General features: G+C 44.4%; 1 protein-coding gene across 1 annotated transcript in view; it reads right to left on the reverse strand.

Moving 5' to 3' along the window:
- Positions 1-19,723, reverse strand: part of SPTB (spectrin beta, erythrocytic) — a 119,022-nt gene extending 99,299 nt beyond the window's left edge. Inside the window, exon 1 of the mRNA XM_032405305.1 lies at positions 19,380-19,723. The gene's annotated coding sequence lies outside the window, so the exon portion shown is untranslated. The remainder of the gene's footprint in view (positions 1-19,379) is intronic.
- Between the last annotated feature and the right edge of the window lie 1,829 nt (positions 19,724-21,552).

A 21,552-nucleotide genomic window follows, 5' to 3' on the forward strand; every position in this document is an offset into this window, starting at 1 on the left:
GAAAACCACCACCATTACAATCTATGACAAACCCACAAATGAATGGAGGAAAGTCTCTGCTTAGAAACCCTTTGCTGCACATTTGTGGCAATGATCAAACTACAAAGAGTTTCCTTCAACTTAGTTGCTAGACCTCAGAGAAAAAAAGAATCCAGATTCTAAGAGCCAGTTGGCATAAATGAAAACAGCTTTTCTCTGGAAAATATAAATTATTTCTAGCACGAGGGACTTCAAGGAGACACCTAAAGTTTGGCCTAAATTTATATTTATTATTTTATTTACTATTGCCAAGAATAAGAGACATCAATTGGCAAAAATATTATGTTCAAAATTTTACATCATTATAGGATTCCTTTCTAATAGGACATTTGATGTATTGATTCTTTGACCCCTTATAACATATGAGAGTAGCTAAAAATGAACAAGTTAGCTAAAGAGAAACCAAGCTATAATGACAAGAGTACCTCTCATTTTTGCTCACCTACCATGTGCCAGACATGTGACACATACTTTTGTCCAGTCCATGGCACAATCCTATCTGCAAGGTGGGTATCACTATTCCGCATCTTACTGATGAAGAAAATGAAGATCTAAAAGATGAAATTATCTGCTGAGGTCACACAGCTATGAAGCCAGGTCTGGCTGTAGCCAAAGCAGGTGTCTCTCTGCCACACCACAGGGCAGGAGTTTCCACTAGAAATGAAGTCTCCTGGCAAGGAATGGAAATTTACTGTGAACAGAGGGTGAGGGTAAGTACCAGGTAACATAAGGCAAAGGGGCAGCTGTATTAAGCTTGGTTTGTATTTAAATCCTTTAAAAGGTAGGGTAAGTGATTTGGGGAAGCAGATATATTTTGCAGATGAGACTACAGTGGAAGCCAGCAGATGTTAACAAGGGCACCATCTAGAGAAACTGGAAACTCGAGCAGGGGATAAAATGAGATCAAAGTCTGGAGCTGTGGGAGGCCCTACTGGGGGAGGGGAAGGCTTGCAGAGCGGGAACAGTCAGAGGTGACTGGAAATGAGAACTAGAGGGGAAGCTGCAACTGGACACCAAGTTAGTAGAAGGAAGGAAGGAAGGAAGGAAGGAGCGAGAGAAAGGAAAAGGCAGAAAACAACAAAATGGCAGCGTAATTTGGTCTAAGTATGCTTCATAACAAAAGGATGGTGCCTGGATGTGGCTTGGGAGAAGGCACAGGGGACTTCCCTGGGCTACAGGAGAGGTCTTTCCCCATCCTGTCAGGAGAGAATGGAGGGAGTCATGGAGATCAGCTTTCCATTTCCCAACAAACTTGACCTCATTTTACTAGTTCCCTTAGCTTGAACACACCATCTACCCTAGCAGTTTAAAACTGGCTTCATATTATTGGGTAGAGCAAAGATACACAGACACACAAACCAATCTAATTTAGCATCACTTAAAAATTGGTTAAATAAAGTATGATTCTTCCATACAGTGAAACAATTTTGAACGAGGAAAATCTACAAGTGTGTATGTGTGGAAAGATGACCTTGTGTATTGACGAGTAAAACAATGTAAGTTATTAAATAGTACTCATAGCATAAATCTTTTTCTGAAAAATAAAGAGCAATCACATGTTTTATTAATATATGTATTTTTTTAAAGTTGAAAGAATATGCATCGAATTGTAGTGAATGATTATCTAGGGAATAATGAAGGGAGGTGATAAAGAACTTTCATTTTCTATGGTCTGTATTTCTGCAAAATTTTACATTAGGTAAGCTTTGTATTACATTTGTAAATAGGAAAAAAGAGAAAAATTTAAGTGTCCCTGAAAAGACTGAGTAACTCTCCCATCTCATCTCAATGACAAAAGGTACAATTGCCAAAAACATAAGTCAGATACTTCCTGCTCATTAAAATACTTCATATGGCTAGAATCTAAGATAATTACAACTATGGCCTGATCCTTGGGCTTCTACCCTTCCCAAAAATACAGTTTGGAATGACAGGAGCTGGACTTCCTAGCAAAGAGCCCTCTCATTCATTGGGCATGAAGGAAATCTCCCAGTGACATGAACCAAGGGAAGAAAGTACATTCACACCCAGAGAGCTTTCAGGAAACAAGATCCTCTCTTATCGCCGTCAACAAGGAGACTCATCTTTCACCAGCTCATTGAATGAGCCCCTTTGTTTCCCCTAAAGGATCATCATATATTCTTTCTCTCCTTCTACAGAAAGTCCAAGTGCCCCAGAATTGGGCACTGAGAGGCCGAGGAGTCCTAATACAAACTTACTTGTCCACATTTTCCAGAGAAACAGGACCTGAGATGGCAGGGCACAGAGGAAAGGGGAGGAGCATGCTGGTGGCTGCAAAAGTGTGAAGGCAAGAATGTTTGCTTTGTAACTGCTTCCAAACTTACCTGCCTGTCAATACCTATGTCCCATTAAAAAGGAAGAGAGAAAGGATGGAGCCTGCCTCAGGATGTTGCAGGACAGGTGTGGTAAATCTGCCAGTGTCTTGACAAATATGCACTGATGCATCATCCTCTGTGCCAGGCACTATTCAAGGCACAGAGAACAGTTAACATAAAATCCCCGTCCTTGAGGAGCGCAGAGTCACCCTGAGACCCACAGAAGTGCGGGACGCCACCGTGCCACCTATCATGGTGTCTGAATGCGGTAGGTTGTGACAACTGTTCATCAGCACACAGGCATGACTGTGCTGATTGGCTCCCCTGCCACCTGATGCTTTCCAGCCTCCCAGAGACTTCCATCAACCACCAATCCTCTCTTACCCCTTGTTGCCTTCTCATGCCAACTTCCGTTCTAAGGGCTCCTCACCCACTCAGCCCCAAAACCCAGCTCTCCATCACATAAAACTTCCCTTGACCTGTCTCAAGCCATCCTTTTCCCATCAAGTTCTCAGACAAGCTCTGAATCCATTGCTTTCTCCTCCTCACCACGGCTTCACTCTAATTCCTGATAATTGAGTTTGACCCTCCACTGAAATTGCTTTCTTGAGGGTCACTTGAGTCTCTTACAAGGCTAACAGCCTCCTTTGATCCTTTCCTGTCATCCTTCTCCCACGTTAGATGCTATTGACCATCCTTTTCTTGCAGCTGGATTCCCATGGCTTTGGATTCTCTTGGTTCTTCACCCACAGTATGTTGTTACATCACAATCATTCTGTAGATCCTCTACCTCCAACCATACCCTCAATGTAGGATTCCCCAAAGTTAAAGTTTGTTCTCTTCCCTCATGCCATCCTCTCTCCTTTCTGTGAGGACTGAGGCTGTCAGATCGACACCCCCCAGGCCCAGCCCCTCCCGGGCTCCACATCAGCTAAGTAGCACCACTGACCCCTCCCACTTGACCTGGTCAACACTGAACTCCTTCTTTGTACCCCCTCCCCACCCTCAGAGTTGCTCCTTCTTTTAAGACTTAAATCTCAGTAAATTAGCAACCACCAACCTCCCAGATACCTGAGCTGGAAAACTGTAAGTCATATTCAACAGCTCTCTTCCCCCCACTTCAGTGCCACTGGGCACAATGCACCTACAAGTGAATTTTAAGGACCTTCAAAATGCTTTAAGACTTGAAAAAAAAAAAAAGTGCCAATTAAGGCTATAAAATCAAAATTAAGAATAATTCCAAAATCCCTTCAAATACTTTTGATGGCAAAAACATTATATTTAACATGAGATACTGATACTTTTAATATGTTTGGTCCTTTATGTGGTAGGGTCCATGAAAAATGACAATGGGTCAGTCCTACCTCAGACAGAAAGTCTAGATACTTTGACTTCTCTGAATCGCTTGGATTAACCTCCTCCCTTCCATTTCCACTGCCCTGGTATAGATCTTCTTGAGCCTTTCATTGTATTTTGGCAGGATATCCTAAAACACACCTGACAGCACATCATTCCCCTATTCAAAAATTTTGATAGTGTCCCCAGGACCTGACCTATAAACTGTAAGCTCTTTCTATGGCATTCAAGGCCTGCTACAACCTACCTCCAACCTACCTCTTGGTCCTCTCCACCACTATATACTCTCATTCGTCTTCTGTTGCAGCCACACCAGACTCCTATCCCACATGCCCTATTTGCCCCATGGAATGCCCTCTCCCCAGCTTGGCCAGTGAAAAACATCCTTGTCTCAAGGATCAGTTCAGATGGCTGCTCCTCTGTGAAGGTTGCCTTCCCAGGATCCCCGGCTCAAACCAGTTTGAGCTTCCCAGAGACCCTGAAGCAGTTTGCAGCCCCATGGGGCACCTGCCTCACTCTGCCTTGCACTACACTCAGTCTCGTGTGTCTGTCCCCACTGCGAAATCATAAGCCTCTCAAGAGCAGATAGCTGTGTTGTAGTCGGTCTCCTCTGCGCTTGCCACACAGCCTAGCACAAAACAGACAACAATGCCTCCCGGAGAGTGGCCAACTCTTGTCCCTCCTCCCCGCATCACTCTGTTTCTGCTCCGCCACTACTTGGCCCTCCGTGTCATTGCTGTGTATGGAGTAGACACTTAGCCAGGTCTAAACCAACAAACTTAGGAAGCTATGAAAAATCCTGAGCTTCAAACCCACCATAACCATTCTTCCTCATGTCCTAGATTTCAGACAGTGAGAAAAAGACTCTGGGGTCAAGTGGCTTCAAATCTGAAGTCTGGCACTTAATTGACCATGTGACCCTTAAGCAAAGGTAGCTTAACTAGCCTCAACCTCCTCACCGGTAAAAAGGAAAGCACACCTAACTCAGTGGACTGTTGGGAGAATGAAATGCGTTAAGGCGTTTGAAGTCCCCGGCATGGCAACCAGGATCTGACAGGCACCTGTAAGTAAGTAGCAGCAGGACCCAGAAGCAGGGTCTCAGGCTTCACAAACCATGTGACCTAGTCAGCAGTCATCCCCCTTCCTGGATAGTCACATAAAATAGAGATCCTTACATCAGCATTATGAATTCAGGACGCAAACTTCATGCTGCTGTTTATATATCCTAAAGTCATCATGGAGAAATAGTAGCATAAGATACTACGCAGCTATTAAAAATGAAAGAGATCAATCTCTATGTCCCGATGTAGAAAAATGCCCAAAGTGTTTCATTATTAGGTGAAAAGGGCAAGTTGCAGTACAGAATGAAACATGAACTACCATAACATACATGCATATATATATATGCATGTGGATGTGTGTATGTAACATATGTAACACATATATACACCTACACACTTACGTTCCTCTATGCATGTATGTCTGTATGTGCCTAGAGAATCTCTAGAAGGATATATGAGAAATTGTTAACAGTGGTTACCTCTAGTAATGGGTCTAGGAATGCCATTTACACTCTTCTGCACTGTTTGAATAATTTTTACCATGAGTATGCATTCATGTTAAAATTATTTAAAACCAGTTTTTAAAATCTGCTGGAGGAGGAGGAGGAGAAGGAGGGGAGAGGCAGGGAGGGAAGAAGGACTGGGCCATGGACCCAGAGACCTGGGCTCCATTAGAGTCCCACGTTAGCTAACTTCCCAGCCTCAGGCAAATCACCTCCCTTCTGCAGATCTCCCTTATTGGTAAAAATAGGGGCGTTGAACCAGGCACTCTTCGGAGATGTCTAGGTTATTAGATGATGTCTGCAAGGTCCTCTGAGTACATTTTACCCATAGAACATCTCTGAGATGTTTTGATGCTTTAAGCATCAGGTTTTTACAAAGGAAAATACATAAACGATTTTGTTTTGACCTCCTTCACATTTCAATGAGAAAGCATTTCCACCATTTTACAGGCAGAGAAACCAAGTATATACTGTAATGATCATTTACTGACCAAATCCACTGCTCACTAGACTCTGCTGTTTGCCAAGAATTATGAAGCCAGGAGTTTTATAGCTCCCAGTTCATTCGTGCCTCTTCTGCAGAGCAGAGGGGGCACAAGGCTTATGCAAAACAAGCAGAAGGCACTCTGCTGGTGGAAACAGGGTGAGATGTAAAGTGACTTCCTCTGGGTCAGAGCATAAACAGAGCTCACTCCCAGCACACTTAGGAAGTAAGTATCGAACCCGTGGGATGGACTCCACACCCCTCCCCCACCTGGACCAGCAGCTTCACCTTGAAGACGCATTTCACTGCAGTCATTTTCTGAGCGTTTTCTGGGTCAGAAGCAGGGAGAGCAGCTAAACCGAGGCTGCTGATGGAGTTGCTACATTGAGGGCATGGTACTGAGTTACCTGCTCTACCACGCACCCACCCAGCTCATCTAGCAACCCGCCTGGCGAGTATTTTTCCAGTCTCCTGGGCAAAGTGACTTCACTCAGCTTTGAAGGCAAACAACCTCATTTGTCCTCACAGGTATGGGTCTCCGTCTTGCAGAGGGCACTGACTTCCTCCTCTAGGGCAGCTCACTTTGGTTCTACTATAGAATCTCACTCTCTGTGCCTGTAAACACCTTCCATTCTTCTGATAACTTCACACTGTGAGGGACCCTCCTGCCTGATGTCTGGGCAACAAGATTTCTCAATGGCTGCAGAAAGCACATACGGAATGGACACAGCACCTTGCAAAGAGAGGCAGAGCCTGACCCACCGACCCTACAAGCAGTAGCCTAGATTTGGAATGTGCAAAACCAAGACCCAAGCATGGCTAAAATACTCCACAGTAAACCATCACCCAAAATGAAAAAGATGGCTCATTCAAAAAGTGTGCAGCTGGGCTACTAACTAGTAGCCTGCTGGTAACCTTTGCTATGGCACCTAGTAACCCGTGAGACGGGATGATCACCAGCATCTGTGCCATCCTAGAGCTTCTAGAAGCTGTTATTTGTTGACCCCACTCTTGCTGTCACCTCTGGGTCAAGTTTGCTTACTGTTGCCTGCTTACCACTGGCTTCACTGTGCCCCTTAGAACTCACTAGGGCCTTCAGTTGTCTTGGCTGAACCCCTTCCTTTATCTCTCTACTTTCAGGTCCCCTGCACAAGGCCTAACTTTGTCCTTTGCCCTTCTTTATCCTGGACACATCTTCCTAAGACCTTCTGAAGGCCTTCCGTTCATCAGTTCATCTCAGACCCACCTAAGTATTTATAAAAGCCTAGCAGCTCCACTCACTGCCTTTGGAAGCTAAAACCCACCTCCTATCAATCGCTGGGCACAGAACACAGTAGAAGAAGAGAGCAGTTGGGCTGTAGTGGGAGTGTGTCCATGACAGAGAGTTTTGTTAAAAGAAACAAAAATGCTCTCAAAGGCCTGAGCAAGCAGTATTCTGGTGAGTCTGTCCATTGGTGAAACTCACTTTTTGTCTGGGTAAGGCAAAAATGAGGGCAGAACAAACCAACTAATAGTGCTGTGATATTTTACAAGGTAGTTTCTACTCTGACATACCTTAATGACAACAAACAAAAAAGGTTATGTGCACCCAGAAAAAAAACAAAAACAAAAAAAACCCAAACCTCTATATGGGAACTTCTGGACTCTTTTCTGAAATGTTTTTCTTAACTCTTCACCATTATAAAACAAATCTTGTGTATATCAGTCTGAAACACCCACTCAAAGAGCCTTTCATAGCTGTTTTCTGAGGGTCAGACTCAAACATTTGCTAAAAAATGAGGTGGGAGTGACTGTATTCTGGATGAATAACTAAATTTTTCTAGCAATAGACATATTCTGATGATGTAAGTTAAAAATCAGCTGTTACTTCTGTGTCCGATAAATGGAAAGCAATTGTAGAATACAGAGGTGGGAAGACAGCCTCCACCCAGGTCTAAAACATTCCTCTTCACTCCTTACCCCTGTGCCATCCACACTGAGCGACATCTGTTAACCCTTCTTCATAATCTGCTATGTAGATCACCATTCCGGGGATTATTTTCAGTGGCGAACATTCTTGAAACTTGCCCTGTCACTCAATTCAATCCGCATTTCTTGAGCACCACATGTGAGCCAGAGGCTGTCGGGCACCAGTGAGCATAGAGGCACCAGACAAATGTCCCTTCTTCAAGGAACCCATAATCCAGAGGAGAGTCAGACCTGTACACAACCAACCCAACCAGGGTACGACGTGAAAAGTGACAGCTTGAGGGCTCACAGGAGAGAGTGGATGTCTTGGTGCGTCAGGGAACAAGGGGAAGCATCAGAGGGGTACTGTTCGAGTGGGGCCTTAAAAGATACATGAGAGTTCACAGCTACAGAAAGGGAGAAAGACACTGCAGGACCAGAAAACAGAGAAGTAAAGTCACGGATGTGAAAACGCACCCTGAGCTGACACAGTCACAAGCATTTAAACAGACTGCCTGCCTGTTTAAACTTTATTTTGGGGCAACGGGGAACCATTGAGGTTTTAAAGTAGTTGAATGACTCACAATCATGTTTTTAAAAATAATTCTGAGATCAGGGTGTAAGATGGGATAGAGAGAGAGAGAGAGACTAAAGGCCAATTATTCACACATGAGACAGTGAAAATTGAAAGAAAGAAACTAGTTTGAAAATTTTGGAGGAAAAATGAACAGGCAGCCAACTAGATGCACAAGCGTGAAACGAAGAAAACCCAAAAAAGTTGCTGACATTCGTACTTGGGACAATGGCAACAACAGGAACCTAGCTATGAAAACAGGTAGAAGAGCAGGTTTGGGTGAAGCGGGGAGCTGAGAGGTCCTACTGCTACATAAGGAGTTTGACACATCTTGTTACAACCAAATGAAGGCAGAGATTGGGACTAGAGATGAGGATTTAGACACACTGGCAACCCCAACAATGAAAAGCTGGTAGAGAAGAAGGAACAAAAAAGAAAGAAAAGAGAAGGCAAGAAAGAAAGAGAAAGCAAGCCAGCCTGCACTGCAAGCAAACTGGGAGGAGAAGAAGGAGAGCCTGGATCCCAGGAGACAAGGGAGGGCTTACTTTCAAAGCAAGAGTGGTTAACAAAGTCCAATATTGCAGAGAACTTGGGACCTGGGTCCGGAAGAAGGCTACCTCATTTGACAATATCAGACCTCTTTGGAAGCAATTTTAGCACAGTTACGGAGAGCTGTCTTATGACTGGGTATATTGTACAGTACTAATTAGCATCTTCATCCTCAGATGTCAAAGAACTATGTTGGAAACAGGTTTCAGAACATTAATTATTTATTAAAAGCTAATAAGGGGATTCAAGCCTATTAGGTTAAATCATTGCAAATATAAAGCAACATATAAAGGTATACAACTAATTACCTCTTTAATTTCAGGCCATTACAGATGCAAGATAAAAGAAAAAAAGAAACTCTTAGAATTAAGAGCCATGGAATATTGACCTCCCCCCAAATATGGTGGGTACAGTGATTCTAAGCAAGCACTCTAGAATAAATACATTAGGGCTCAAGTTCTGCTTTGATCTTCTCAGTGTATAATTCTGGGTAAATAAACTTCTTTAAGCCTGATATTTTTCATCTGTCATATTAGGATAACAACAGAAATGACAAACACATATAAAAGCTCTCAGCAAATCTCTCTCTGCTGAGAGACTTATAAATGTTGACTTATTATTATAACTCATTATAATAATATTCATTTCCACTATACATATATATATATCTCAATCATATATAATTTCAAACATTCACTTGTTAATTTTTTAATCAATAGCTATTTTGGGGGCTGTGTACCAAGCATGACTCTAGGTGCTGGGAATTAAAAAAAAAAAAAAAGGGAGAGAGAGAGAGAGACCTAGCTCTCCATCACAAGAAGCATAGCCTAATGATGTAGAAGGCAAGTTGACAATTTCAAGACAAGATGATCCATCCCCTGAGAAAGGAGCGAGAAAGGTACTGCAAAAACCATGCAGGAGAAAGGGTCCTGTGCTACTCCAGGACCTGGGAGGGAGAGGGGTTGTCAGGCAAGGCCATGAAGAGGAGACAACACTTTAGGCATTACAAGGACTCTGCAAAGACATTTTTAAGGATAATAATAGATATTAAGGTGCCATCACACACACACAAAAATCCCTGAAAAAAAAATATTAGAGAAAGAGGAAGTTCTTTGCCCAAGGGCAAACAGCAAGAGAAAAGGAGCTGGAAGCAACCCAGACTCTTGTCATCCAGCTCAAGGAGATATTTTGGCTGAAATACATCATCACATAATATTTACACCTTTCCCCACCTGAGTTTGGGTTACATGTTTTACAAAGCAAATTAAACATCTCCTGCCTGTCCTCTAAAAGTCTACAATTTTAAAACAGGCAAACTAGTATATGGACAAATGCAAGAACTTTGATGAAAAACTATCCCCCAAAGACAGTGTTCTCAAATAAACAATTCTCAAGTTCAGTTTGGTTCCAAAGGTGAGGATGTTAATAAATTTTGCCCTTCCCTTTGGGGACCAGGGAGAAATATTAAAATGGCATGGTTTGGTTCCTCAAAAAATTAAAAACAGAATTACCATATGATTCAGCAATAAATTGGAGCCTATAGTTCTGAGTATACACCTGGAAAAAGTGAAAGCAGAGTATCAAAGAGAGATTTGTATATCCATGTTCATAGCACCATTTTTCATAATAGCCAAGGGATGGAAGTGACTCAGGTAGATGGATGAATGGATGAATAAAATGTGAAAAATACATACAATGGAATATTATTCAGCCTTAAAAAGGAAATTCTGACACATGCTGCAACATGGATGAATCCTGAAAACATTATGCTGGCTGAAATAAGCCAGACACAAAAGGACAAATACTGTATGATTCCATTTATATGAGGTACCTAGAGTAGTCAAATTCATAGAGACCAAAAGTGACATGGTGATTGCCAGGTGCTGGGGCGATGAGGGGAGTTATGTTTAATGGGTACAGAGTTTGAGTTTTAGAAGATGACAAAAGTTCTAGAGATGGATGGTGATGGTGGCTACACAGCAATGTACCTGTACTTATCCCACGGAACCGAATACTTAAAGCTAGTTAAAATGGTACATTTTGTTATACATTTTTTAAAAATCACATGGTTGCCATGTCCATTAAATAACTATACTTCGTCATTTAGGAGCAAATGAAAACACCTTGTTTCTGACATTGAGATGCAGTGCCATCTGAAGAGGGGACAAGAGTATGAGACCAGGCCCCTTAGAAAGTTCTACATCTAAAGGAGCAGAGTCCATTTACCATTTTCTGGGAATGGACACCTGTGTAACCCAGTAAGGAGATGACTTTGTTGGCAGCCATCATTTGAGATTTTTTACTTAATATAATCCCTGTGCACCAGCACCACCCTGTTAGGGGATGACTGTCAAAGCACACATTCCAAAAATTACTAGTTGAACTTCTATGTGAAAAAGCATTATGCAGGGCTTTATGTAAGACCTGTGACTGTAATTCATAAATCAGTTCTGGCCTTTAAGAGAACAAGTGGAGCAAGTAATAGATAGACATAAGTTAAATAATAATAATAGTAATAAATGAAGTCTATGATTATGTAACTAGACCTTTAACAAATCTGTAGAAGGGAGAGATCACTAGGGGCTGGAATGTTCCAGGAAGACTGATGGAAACCTCTCCAAATCTGGGAGAAATGTTCAGGACTGAACGAGTAGAAGCAGACAAACCTGGCTCAAATAAAAGGTCTGTGATGGGAATTGGTAAGAGATAAAGATAGAAAATGACATTGGAGCTAGATTACAATGGCTCTTAAAAGTCAACGTTGTAAGTTTGGATTTCCACTTCTACCACTGGAGGTTTTTGAGAAGGAGTATTACAGGACAAACACAGGGTGCAGGATGGCTTGGAAGGGGACCCCTAATTGACAGAAAGCTGGACTCCAGGCCTGAGGGCTACTAAGTCACAAAAAATGAAACCAAATGTGTGCTTTTAGTAGGTTAAAGCTAGGACTTTAAAATATGGCCAAATGCTTATATATGCAATGAATTTTTCTTGAAGGATATGCAGGAAACTGTTGACATTGGTAACTTCCTAGGAGTAGAACTGGAGGTAGGGGAAGGAAGACTCTTACTTTTCATCGTATACCCTTGTACAATGTGGATACACTTCTTAATCATGTGCATGAATTCATTTTATAATTTAAAATAATTTTTTAAAATATGGCAACCAGGAAGGGTTAAAAGATGTTTAGGCTGTAAAGAACACATTCAAAACATTTCTATTTATAAAGTGAAATATATTTCAATCCTGTTTGTATTATATCTTAATCTCTATCACATAGCAGAGATGTTGTAAGAATACCCTAAAAGTAACAGTAAAAAGTACACAGAACTAACTGCACTTCTAAAGCTCTACTTCAAAACAAACAGATGTCCTGAGTCATTCACCATAAAACACCTTCTTTCAGGTGTATTTCAATGAGAAGTCTGCCTGAATCTATTCCAAATAAACTCCTTGATAACAACAAAAATAAAAAAGAATAGTACATTTGACAAGATATATCCCTTCTCGGTAAATGGCTTTTTCATTCTTAAAGTTGCTCAGGCCAAAACCAACGGAGTCATCCGTGACTTATTCTTTTTCTCTCCTCCTCTATCCCCAAATCCCATGAGCTCTATCTTCAACTCTATCCAGACGCCAGCTGCATTTCCCACCCCACCACCATCGTGCTGGTCCATCATCTCTAACCCGGCCCACTAGAGTAGCTTTCATCCTACTCCCTGTATCCACTCTTGTTCCCTACAGTCAGTCTTCCACAGGACAGCCAGAGAGATCTTCCTAATACACAAATCTGAACACATCACTCCTCCGACCACAACTTCCGGTGGCTTCCTATTGCATGGCTAAAACCCAAAGACTTGCATGGCTGCAAAGCCTGCATGATCCAGACCCCATTTCCTCTCCAATGTCACGTCCTGCGCTCACCCCTTGTCCCTCCTCTTCAGTCAGGCTGGCTTCCTGCCCATTCCTTGGACATAGCAGTGACCCCACTTCAGGGCCTTCACCCTCGATCTAAATCTCTTCCCCCAAACACACGCATTCCCCTCCCTCACTTGGTTTGGCTCTCTGCTCAAATGAAACCTCATCAGAGAGGCCTTTCCCCACCATCCTACCTCAAATAGTAGAATCGCCTCTCTTTCTCTTCACACTGCTTTTTCTTTACAGCAAATTATAATATATAGTCTTTTTTTTTTTTTTTTAAAGATTTTATTTATTTATTTGACAGAGAGAGCAAGCACAAGCAGGGGGAATGGCAGGCAGAGGCAGAGGGAGAAGCAGGCTCCCCGCAGAGCAGGGGGAGCCCGATGTGGGACTTGATCCCAGGACCCTGGGATCATGACCCGAACCGAAGGCAGTCGCTTAACCAACTGAGCCACCCAGGCGCCCCTGTTTGTTGTTTTTATTGTTTATTCCTGTCTCACCCAACGAGTATGGATGCTCCATGACATCAAACTTTTTTTTTTTTTTTTCCATTTTCACTCCTCTATCCCCTGGACCTAGAATATGTCTGGCAAATAAATGAAAGCTTAATAAATATTTGTTGAAGATTGAAGTACAAATCAAAACACCTAAGATACTAGACAAAAAGAGGTTTTCAAAGTCCAAAATGAGGCATAAGCATAATAATGCCCAGTAAATTTGGGGTAAGGAGTGAAAAATCCAACACATCAATTGACAGGTATGTAAACCTATCACTTATCTACAGCATACTGGGAATCCACACGCACGCTTGATATTAATTCATACTTTGGGACATCATCTGTGTACGGGCTGGAGGGCTACTCTTGAGGTTTTGTGCTTAAATAGTAAATACCGTAACAAGTTTCCTCCTCCCTCTCTCCAATGAACTGAGACTGATAGTTCTGAAGAAAGAAAGCAATCACTGTCTCAACCAGAAGGCCCAGAATATTCAATTACTCCATTGAGGAGAAGATCTGGACAAAGCCCCAGCCTTGGAACTAGGAAATTGGGTCGAAGTCAGGTTCTGCCATAAACTATGAGAGGGAGCTTGGGCAAAGCATTGTTTGCTTCTAATCCCGTTTTCTCTATCGTAAAGCTTCTTCACGTGGTCCCTGTAAAATCAGATGATGCATACACACAGGTATCCTGAAAGCTGAGTGACTATACATCATCTGTGTGATCTTCGTCCTGTGCTAGCTAATCTCTAGTTCACCTTCCCTTGCCTGCCACTGGTGAGCTTTGTCTAAACAAGGATCTGATCTGGTCCCTCCCCTGCTCAAAAATCTTTACAGATTTTCAACTTGAACCTCCAATGGTTAAAGCTTCTTCACAAACTGAACCCAAACCACCTTTCCAGTCATATTTTGGCCCGTTCCTGGGCTGTGCCCTACATTCCAGCCACATAGAATTGCTCCGCATTCCCTAATTTCATCCCCCTTTATTGCACATCTGTGTGGGCGATGTGCCTAAGCCCCTCCCCCATCCTCCCTTCTTCTGTTAGAGAAACCCTAGGCACTCCCCAACCTGAATCAGACTCTTCCTCCCGTGGGCTTTCTCTCAGGCACCCTGTTGAATCACTGCTTGTTTGCAAGACTCTTTCCCCACCAGACCAGCAGGTCTCCATCTGATCCTTTTTCGAGTCCTCAGCATAGAGCGGTGTAATGCACGTAGGTGTTCAATGCTTGCTCTCTCTCAACATTTCTCAGATGGCTCTCTCAGGCCTTTCCAGCTCTTTCTCTGACTTATGGCTTGGAGGCACTATTAGGAAGGGGCTTCTCCAACTTTTCTACTCCTGAGGAAATATGCTGGAAGATGGCGCTGACTGACCACTCCTAGGGGCTTCCGGAAACAGGCCGGAACTAAGCAAAGGGACAGAATGAAGCTAGGGACCTCTCTCCAGGCCTCATAAGTTAGATCTTTAAAGTGTGCTTTGTTTTACTGGAAGTGCTATGAATTCTCAAATGAGGCACACCCTAATACAAATGGAAATGATTTTCAACTTATCCATTTTAAGGATTATTCAAGTTTCTGTTCCTCTTCACGATGGTGGAAACTCCTGGATTGACTATAATTCAAAGCAATTATTGTTCTTTAGCTGCCAAGGTGCCCTGTTAGTCTTTTCATAACTATCCTGGATGATCTGAGCCCAGTCCAATGCAAAGTCTATTTTTTTCTAGCTCTGTACCTTTTCATTTGCTAAATTTATAGCATTCACATGAAAGGAAGAAAGGAAGCCCCATTTTGCCCCCATTGGGAACATGATATATGGGTTTTAATTGCCATTGTAATTATACCCTTGTCCAGCTCTGCACAAGTATGGTGTAGAAATTAAACATTATAGCAAAGCCTGAGAAGGCCTCACAGAGGTTGGAAGATGCTGGCTTTGTAAGATTTCCTGCCCCCAGGAGAAGGAAAGAGAAAAATGAAAGGTGGTCTGGGAATGTCATAAGCTAGCCAGCAATCTCCACTGAGGAAGCATTTTCTGTCTATGACCACCTCTAAAACTGTGTGAGCTGTAATGCTGGGGATCCCCTGGTGGTTTGATATTCAGCTAAGGCTGGCTGAAAATGGCAGAACTTGGATTGCTTGGCTGCGAATTAAGAAATAAGCACAGCAACAAAGGGAAACATGCTATGACATTTTCTAAATATTTACCAAGGGGAGTTGACAATTCAGTGGCTGGAGCCAGATCTGACAGTGAATTCTGCCTGCCTCCTATGCCTTCCCTCGATCACCATCTCCATCTCCAAAACCAGGTGACCTTTACCTCTTGGGGTTGGCAGAAACGAGCAGCTTCTTTGTGAAAACCCGGCAAATGCTGCATGGTGATTCGGGCCCACGGATCACTGCATTTATCCCTCCTCCCAGATCTCTTATCTGAAGTAGAGGAGTAACCAAAGACCTATCTATAAAAACAATACAAACTACTTCTAAGATAAAATACTTCTTTGTACAGCAATTTCTGACCAGTAATATCCATATGGTTTCAGAACCCAATATCCATGAACAGTCCCTGCCAGTCCTCATCATAAAATCAAATTTCTCATCAGCCCACATATTTGCATTCCTGATCCTCCCAGGTCAATTGGTAAACGTCAATCTGCAGGTCTGAGGTTATTAAAAAAAAAAAAAAAAGCATTACGGATAGTGAAGAAATGTACTTTATGTCACTTTAAACCTCCTGCTGGTCATGTTTCCTACACTTTCAAGTCTTATACGGAGAGTATAATTTTGCATTTGCTTTTAAAATCTGAAATAACATACTTCAAGAGCAATTTGGTGAGTGGGTTTAGATTAAAACAGGTATCTGACAGTCCCAATGATTCCCCAAAGTCCTTTCTTTCCCCACTGCCCCAGAAATGCTACATAATTATTTATCTTAAGTCAAGATAGTAATGTACAAACCTATTGTATAAAAATGCACACATCTTTATGCCTAACAAGCAATGGGAAAGTTATGGAACAGTTTAGAGTTTAATGCTCATTGATGTCTTCTCACCTGTCTCCAAAACCTGTTTTTTTTTAAGATTGTACTAAGATTAAAAAATATCCTCTTGCAAATCTCCCTCAAAGGAAAGAAAACTTCAGTGGTTTGGTTAGGCAGAACCAGGAGATAAACCCAATATTGGTCTTGAGAGAGAGAAAGGACTGAAATGGGCAAGAATGATAAGAAACATGGAAGGCACGTACCATATCTGTACAGAGATGACCAGGTAAACTGCACTTAGGTCTCCCCTTTAGGCAAGCGGCCACACAAACAGAAGCTGGACTCAGTGACCTCTAAGGTCCCTTCCCACTCCAACAGCGTTTGCCTCATGAATTTTTTATAGTCATCCTCTGTCCTATCACACTGTCCCCATGCATCATCAAGCCCTCCTGGCCACTTCCACGACTGAAAGGAAAATCTGTTTAAAAAAAAAAAAAATCCATGCTTTGACTACTGCCAGAATTATAGTTCTGTCCTTGAAACAATGACCTGAACATAATGGGCCAGGCTAAACACCTCTGAGCAAAGAAGTGCTCAATACCATCTTCAGGCAATATTTTTTAAAACTTCTCTGATATATGCAGAATTATAACCCAAGGTCTTGGGAGTGAAAGACCGTGAAGCTAATAGACCATCCTACAACCAAATCTTTGCAACTTGTACTCTTCTATTCCCTGCCGAATGTCTAACCTTAAAAAGCAGGTAGGAACCTAACAGCTGAGTTTGAATCCAGGCCCCACCTCTCATCAGCTGTATGATGTGAGGCAAATTATTTAATTTCCTTGAGGCTGTTTCCTGACTTGTAAAATGCTGGTTATGTGAGCTACGTTGCAGAGTTACTGTGACAAGAGGATTAAAAACAACAACAACAACAACAACAAAGCACCTCTGAGCATTCATTTGTTTGTTCTCCCATTCATTCAACAAAGATTGTCCACAACCAGTCAGGCACCAGTACATAAAAGATGGGGAAAAAATGAAAGCTATTATTACTTTTATTTACCCAAACAGTCTGTTTCCAGAATTGTGGCAGAACCATCCAATTGTGACTTTAGTTCAAAACTTTCATGCCTAAAATCGTCATTTGTAGTTTATCAGATATGATCCCACATGGGAGTGCACCCACCGCCTTACCTTTACACACCCCAAAGCTAATCACCTAGCAGGTGTTCGGCCAGTGGACACCTTCAGAACGCTTGGAACAGCAACAGGCAGAGCAGAAGGTGGTATCCCAGCTCTCAGCTGGATAAGCCACTCAGGAAAACTCGATATGCCTGTGCTGCAAGACACGTCCTGGATGCCTTGGAGTTTTTGGGTGCTTTCAATTCCACGATTGGACTCTGAGTCTTCTGAGAATTTAGGATTAACAGCTCTGGCTCATCCCCAGTCTTTGTGACTGGGCCACTGATAAAGCTAAGAGCAACAGCTAAGGGGTCTAAAAGCCATGTTTTCATAATGTAGAACCGGTTTATGGTTTTCAGCTGTGCTTTACTCAGAGTTTGATAAAGTTCTGTATAAATGATCCACCTCTGAGGAGCGCTGGTTTCAAGGCTGTAGGCTCTTCTTCAGTGTGAGCCCAACATTCCTTTTCCTAACTAGCCCAAAGCCTCCAGGCAAGTACAAACCTAGGTGTATTGGGTGTTGGGCATTCAGTACACTTAAACATTTTGCACTTAAAAAAAAAGTTTTCAAAGACTTTCTGGAACCCAGGGCTCCTAGCAGAAGACTAAAAGTCTGACCCTGGAATAAGAAATAACCTGCCCTGGGTCATAGTGTGGTCAAAGAGGGAATTCTAGAATAAAATTCAGAGCCGTTTGTGAAGCTAAGGATAGGTTAGTGGACAGTAGAGAGATGCCTAAAAATTTTGATTTGCAGACTCCTCTCATTCAGGAACCACCTGAATCATTTCCCCTAGAAACTGAAGTATTGACCAGGGCTACCTCAAGGCTATGCGTTTTGCATTGCTACCTCCTACCTAGAGGTGACCGCCTAGGTTCTTCACATAAGTTATGGGTACAAAAATACTGTCACTATCTCCCCCCACCCCCAATCTGATGTATCTAAAATTTTTTCTAATAAGTGGATTTTCATTTCCCTTCAGCCAGTTTAGTGCGTTATCATCAACTCCTGGCGCCTCTAATTGCTCACTGAAAACAGTGGTTTGGATATTAATAGGCTATAAATCAAGGCCCTACCTGGGGCTCGTTGTCACGGAAACTGTACTCAAGCCCACAGCGACTTCCCCACCCTCGGGAAGTCTGGGCGAGTTGGTGGGAGTTGGGGATGGTTTTAAAGCTCCTGTTGTTTCAAAAAAAAAAAAGCTCCTGTTGTTTCTCCCACTTTCTGCTATTTCTCAGGGCCAAGTTATTAGAGAAAGAGGAACTGATGAGGCAGGTGAGAGTAGAGTGGACCGTAGCAGCTTGAAGAACTCTTTGGGAGAGGAGAGCAGGAGGTCCTTGGAGTATGCCTCGGGCATTCTGATCTTTCCTCCTCGGGTCTGCACCCGGCCACTCTCTCCGCGTCGTTCCCACCGTCCGGGGATCAGGCCCCCTTCGCTGACCTGTCCTGTCCTCCCTGCCTGGGCGCTGGGCTGCCCGGGGAGCGCGCGGACAAGTTCCCCAGAAGAAAATCTGAACGGCTCCGGGCTGAGAAGCCCGGCGGCAGGAGGCAGAGAGGGCAGGTCCGACAGGCAGGAGGCAGAATCCCCTTTGCCCCCATGCCGGGGTCCTGGAGGAGGTGGCCCGGGACTTGAACACGCACCGCGCCCCCCGCCCCCGCCCTCCCAGAGCCCCGGGGCGACGCTCCAGGATCCGGCTCTCCAAAGCAAAGCGCCCGACTCGCCAAGTGCCTCCAAAGCCCACGCGGATTCCCGCGCCCCAGTATGTTCGCTGCCGCAGCCGCCAGGGCCTCCCGGGCCCCACTCCCCGCACCCGGGGCTGAGCCCCCACCCGGCCCCCTGGGCTACGCGCGTCACGAGCCCCCTGGGCCCAGCGCCTCCTCTGCGCTCGCGCCGCGCGCCCCAGCCTCGCGCATCCGCACCCGCACCCAGCCCCCGCCGGCCGCTGGGCCCTCCCGGGACTCACCTGCGCTGGGGCTGTAGCGGCGGCCACCCCGAGCCCAGGGGCGGCGGCGCAGGGGGAAGAGGGCAGCACGGGGCTCCTAGCACAGCGGCCGCCGGGCGCCTGGTGCTGCCGAGCCGCGGACCCGCCCAGAGATATAAATAACATTATCTGAGGAGGGACATTCCTGCCGGGGGACATCGCTGCTGCCGGGACTAGATAGTCCCGCGGCGGGGGCGGGGAGGCGGGGCCGCAGCCTCCCGCAGCGCCAGGCCCAGCCCCCGCCTTCCCCACCCACTCCCGCACCTGCCAATCAGCCTCCGCGTTGGGGGGCACCTGCCAGGCCTCCGCCCCGGCTCCCGCTGCCAGCCTCCGCCTCCTGGCTGGCCGCCTGGGCCCGGGACGCCAGAAGCTCGAGCCGTCCGCAGCGCCCCCATCGTCGTTCACCTCCCCTAACCGCGCGCTACCGCGAGCTCCCTGCGGCGGGAAAAGGGTTTCACTCCGCAGCTCGGGCCTAATTCGTGCGCCCTGAGCACCGAGCCTGACCACGAAAATGAACCCTCCAGCCCTTCCCGCCCCGCGTCCCCACTGTGTACTCTCCGGTTTTTAAAATATATTAAAACACACGCTTGGACCGTAGGGTAGGCGAGGCGGGCGCCCTCGGCCCTGCGCCCCCGCTGCGGCGGGTTTGGGAAGGAGAGATTGTTCCCCGGCGCTGGTGTGTTAGAAAGCACGCTCCGGGGCGGACTTCACTTGGCAGGCAGCGTGAACAGACGCTGGGAGGCCCCCGCCCACAGCCCGCGGGCTCAGCGTCTCTGTTTCTGTCTGCAAACCTGGTGTGGTCGGGGCGACCCAGCACTGCTGACCCGGCGCAGCCCACAGTCGCAGGGTGCTCGCATATTGCAAGGATTGTAATCAACAGGCAAACTGCCCCACCAGCCCACCGGCACCTCCTGTCCGGCCCCCGCTTTCCAGGCGAGCAGGGGCTTCCTCACTGCAAGCCTGGATGGGGTGGCATGCAGTAGGCCAGAGAAAACACTAGAACCTATGGTGCCAAAGAGGAAAGACAAGGCATCTCCCGAGTCACCCGAGAGAGATTCACAGAAGAAAATGTCATTTTCTTGACTTAAGATACAAGGTTATTGTTCAATAACACTTAGTGGTACGCTTCGCGGTAGCTTTCATCTCCTTTACTCCATTGGTCGTTTCTGGGACGGTGTCTCACCCAGGAATCAGCCCAGGTGATCTCAGGTATTATGGATGACAGTGGAGATTCAAAACACAAAGATGTAGAAAAGAGTTGCAACTTTGATACTGCCTGGTATTCTTAACAACGGAACAGTCTTACTCCTGAGTTATTTGCTTCAGAGTATAATTACGCTGTTTTCCAGGATTCACCAGGAAAAGGCTGTTTAATTGCCAGATGTGCATGCTTCATTTATATATTGAATAGATGCAAAGACATTTCACTTCCTGCTGCAGCCACACTTCTCGAGAGTGGGCATTTAGACACTGAGATGTGCTAAGTGGGGCAAACTCCACAGATATTACAAAGCCACAGAACTCTCCACCCCACCCCCCCGATGTCTGGGCCCTTATTAACCTCAGTTTCTCAAGAGACACTAGTAATATAAGATGATAGCAGAATATTCGTGGTCATCCATTAGATTAGCAATGATGTCCCCTCTTCTGATAACATTTAAGAATCCATTTGTTTATTACTAAGTTAGATACAGAAAGATCATTCTCATTTAAAAAATTATTTAAGAACCAAATTCTGGAAAGGGAAACAAAAACAGGCCAGCTTCAAAAGCTGAGTGTATGATATATCTCAAGTAGAAATCCTTGATCTGTTTTTGAAAGGAAAAAATGGTGAGAAATTATTTATGTTTTTTAAAAGCCTTGTGTGAATAAACTTACTAAATAAATTCATGATTCCTGAGGATTGCAGCTCGGCAGCTACATAATTGTGTACTACACGAAACAGATAATTCCTTAGCTATAGGTCTGTGGCACCGACCTGAAAAGTTGAACACATATTTCTTTGTAGCCTTAGAATTTATAATTTTCAACCACAAGAAAAATTAATATGATAAAAGTACAAAATCAGTGGACAGATTACCCTAGGATTTTACAAACCAGCTCAGCTGCTTTAGTTATCTCCACTTTAGCTGAAAGCTAAATAATTCAATACAAC

This window comes from Phoca vitulina, unplaced genomic scaffold, assembly GCF_004348235.1.
Source record: "Phoca vitulina isolate PV1807 unplaced genomic scaffold, GSC_HSeal_1.0 scaffold7, whole genome shotgun sequence".
Taxonomy (NCBI): Eukaryota; Metazoa; Chordata; class Mammalia; order Carnivora; family Phocidae; genus Phoca; species Phoca vitulina.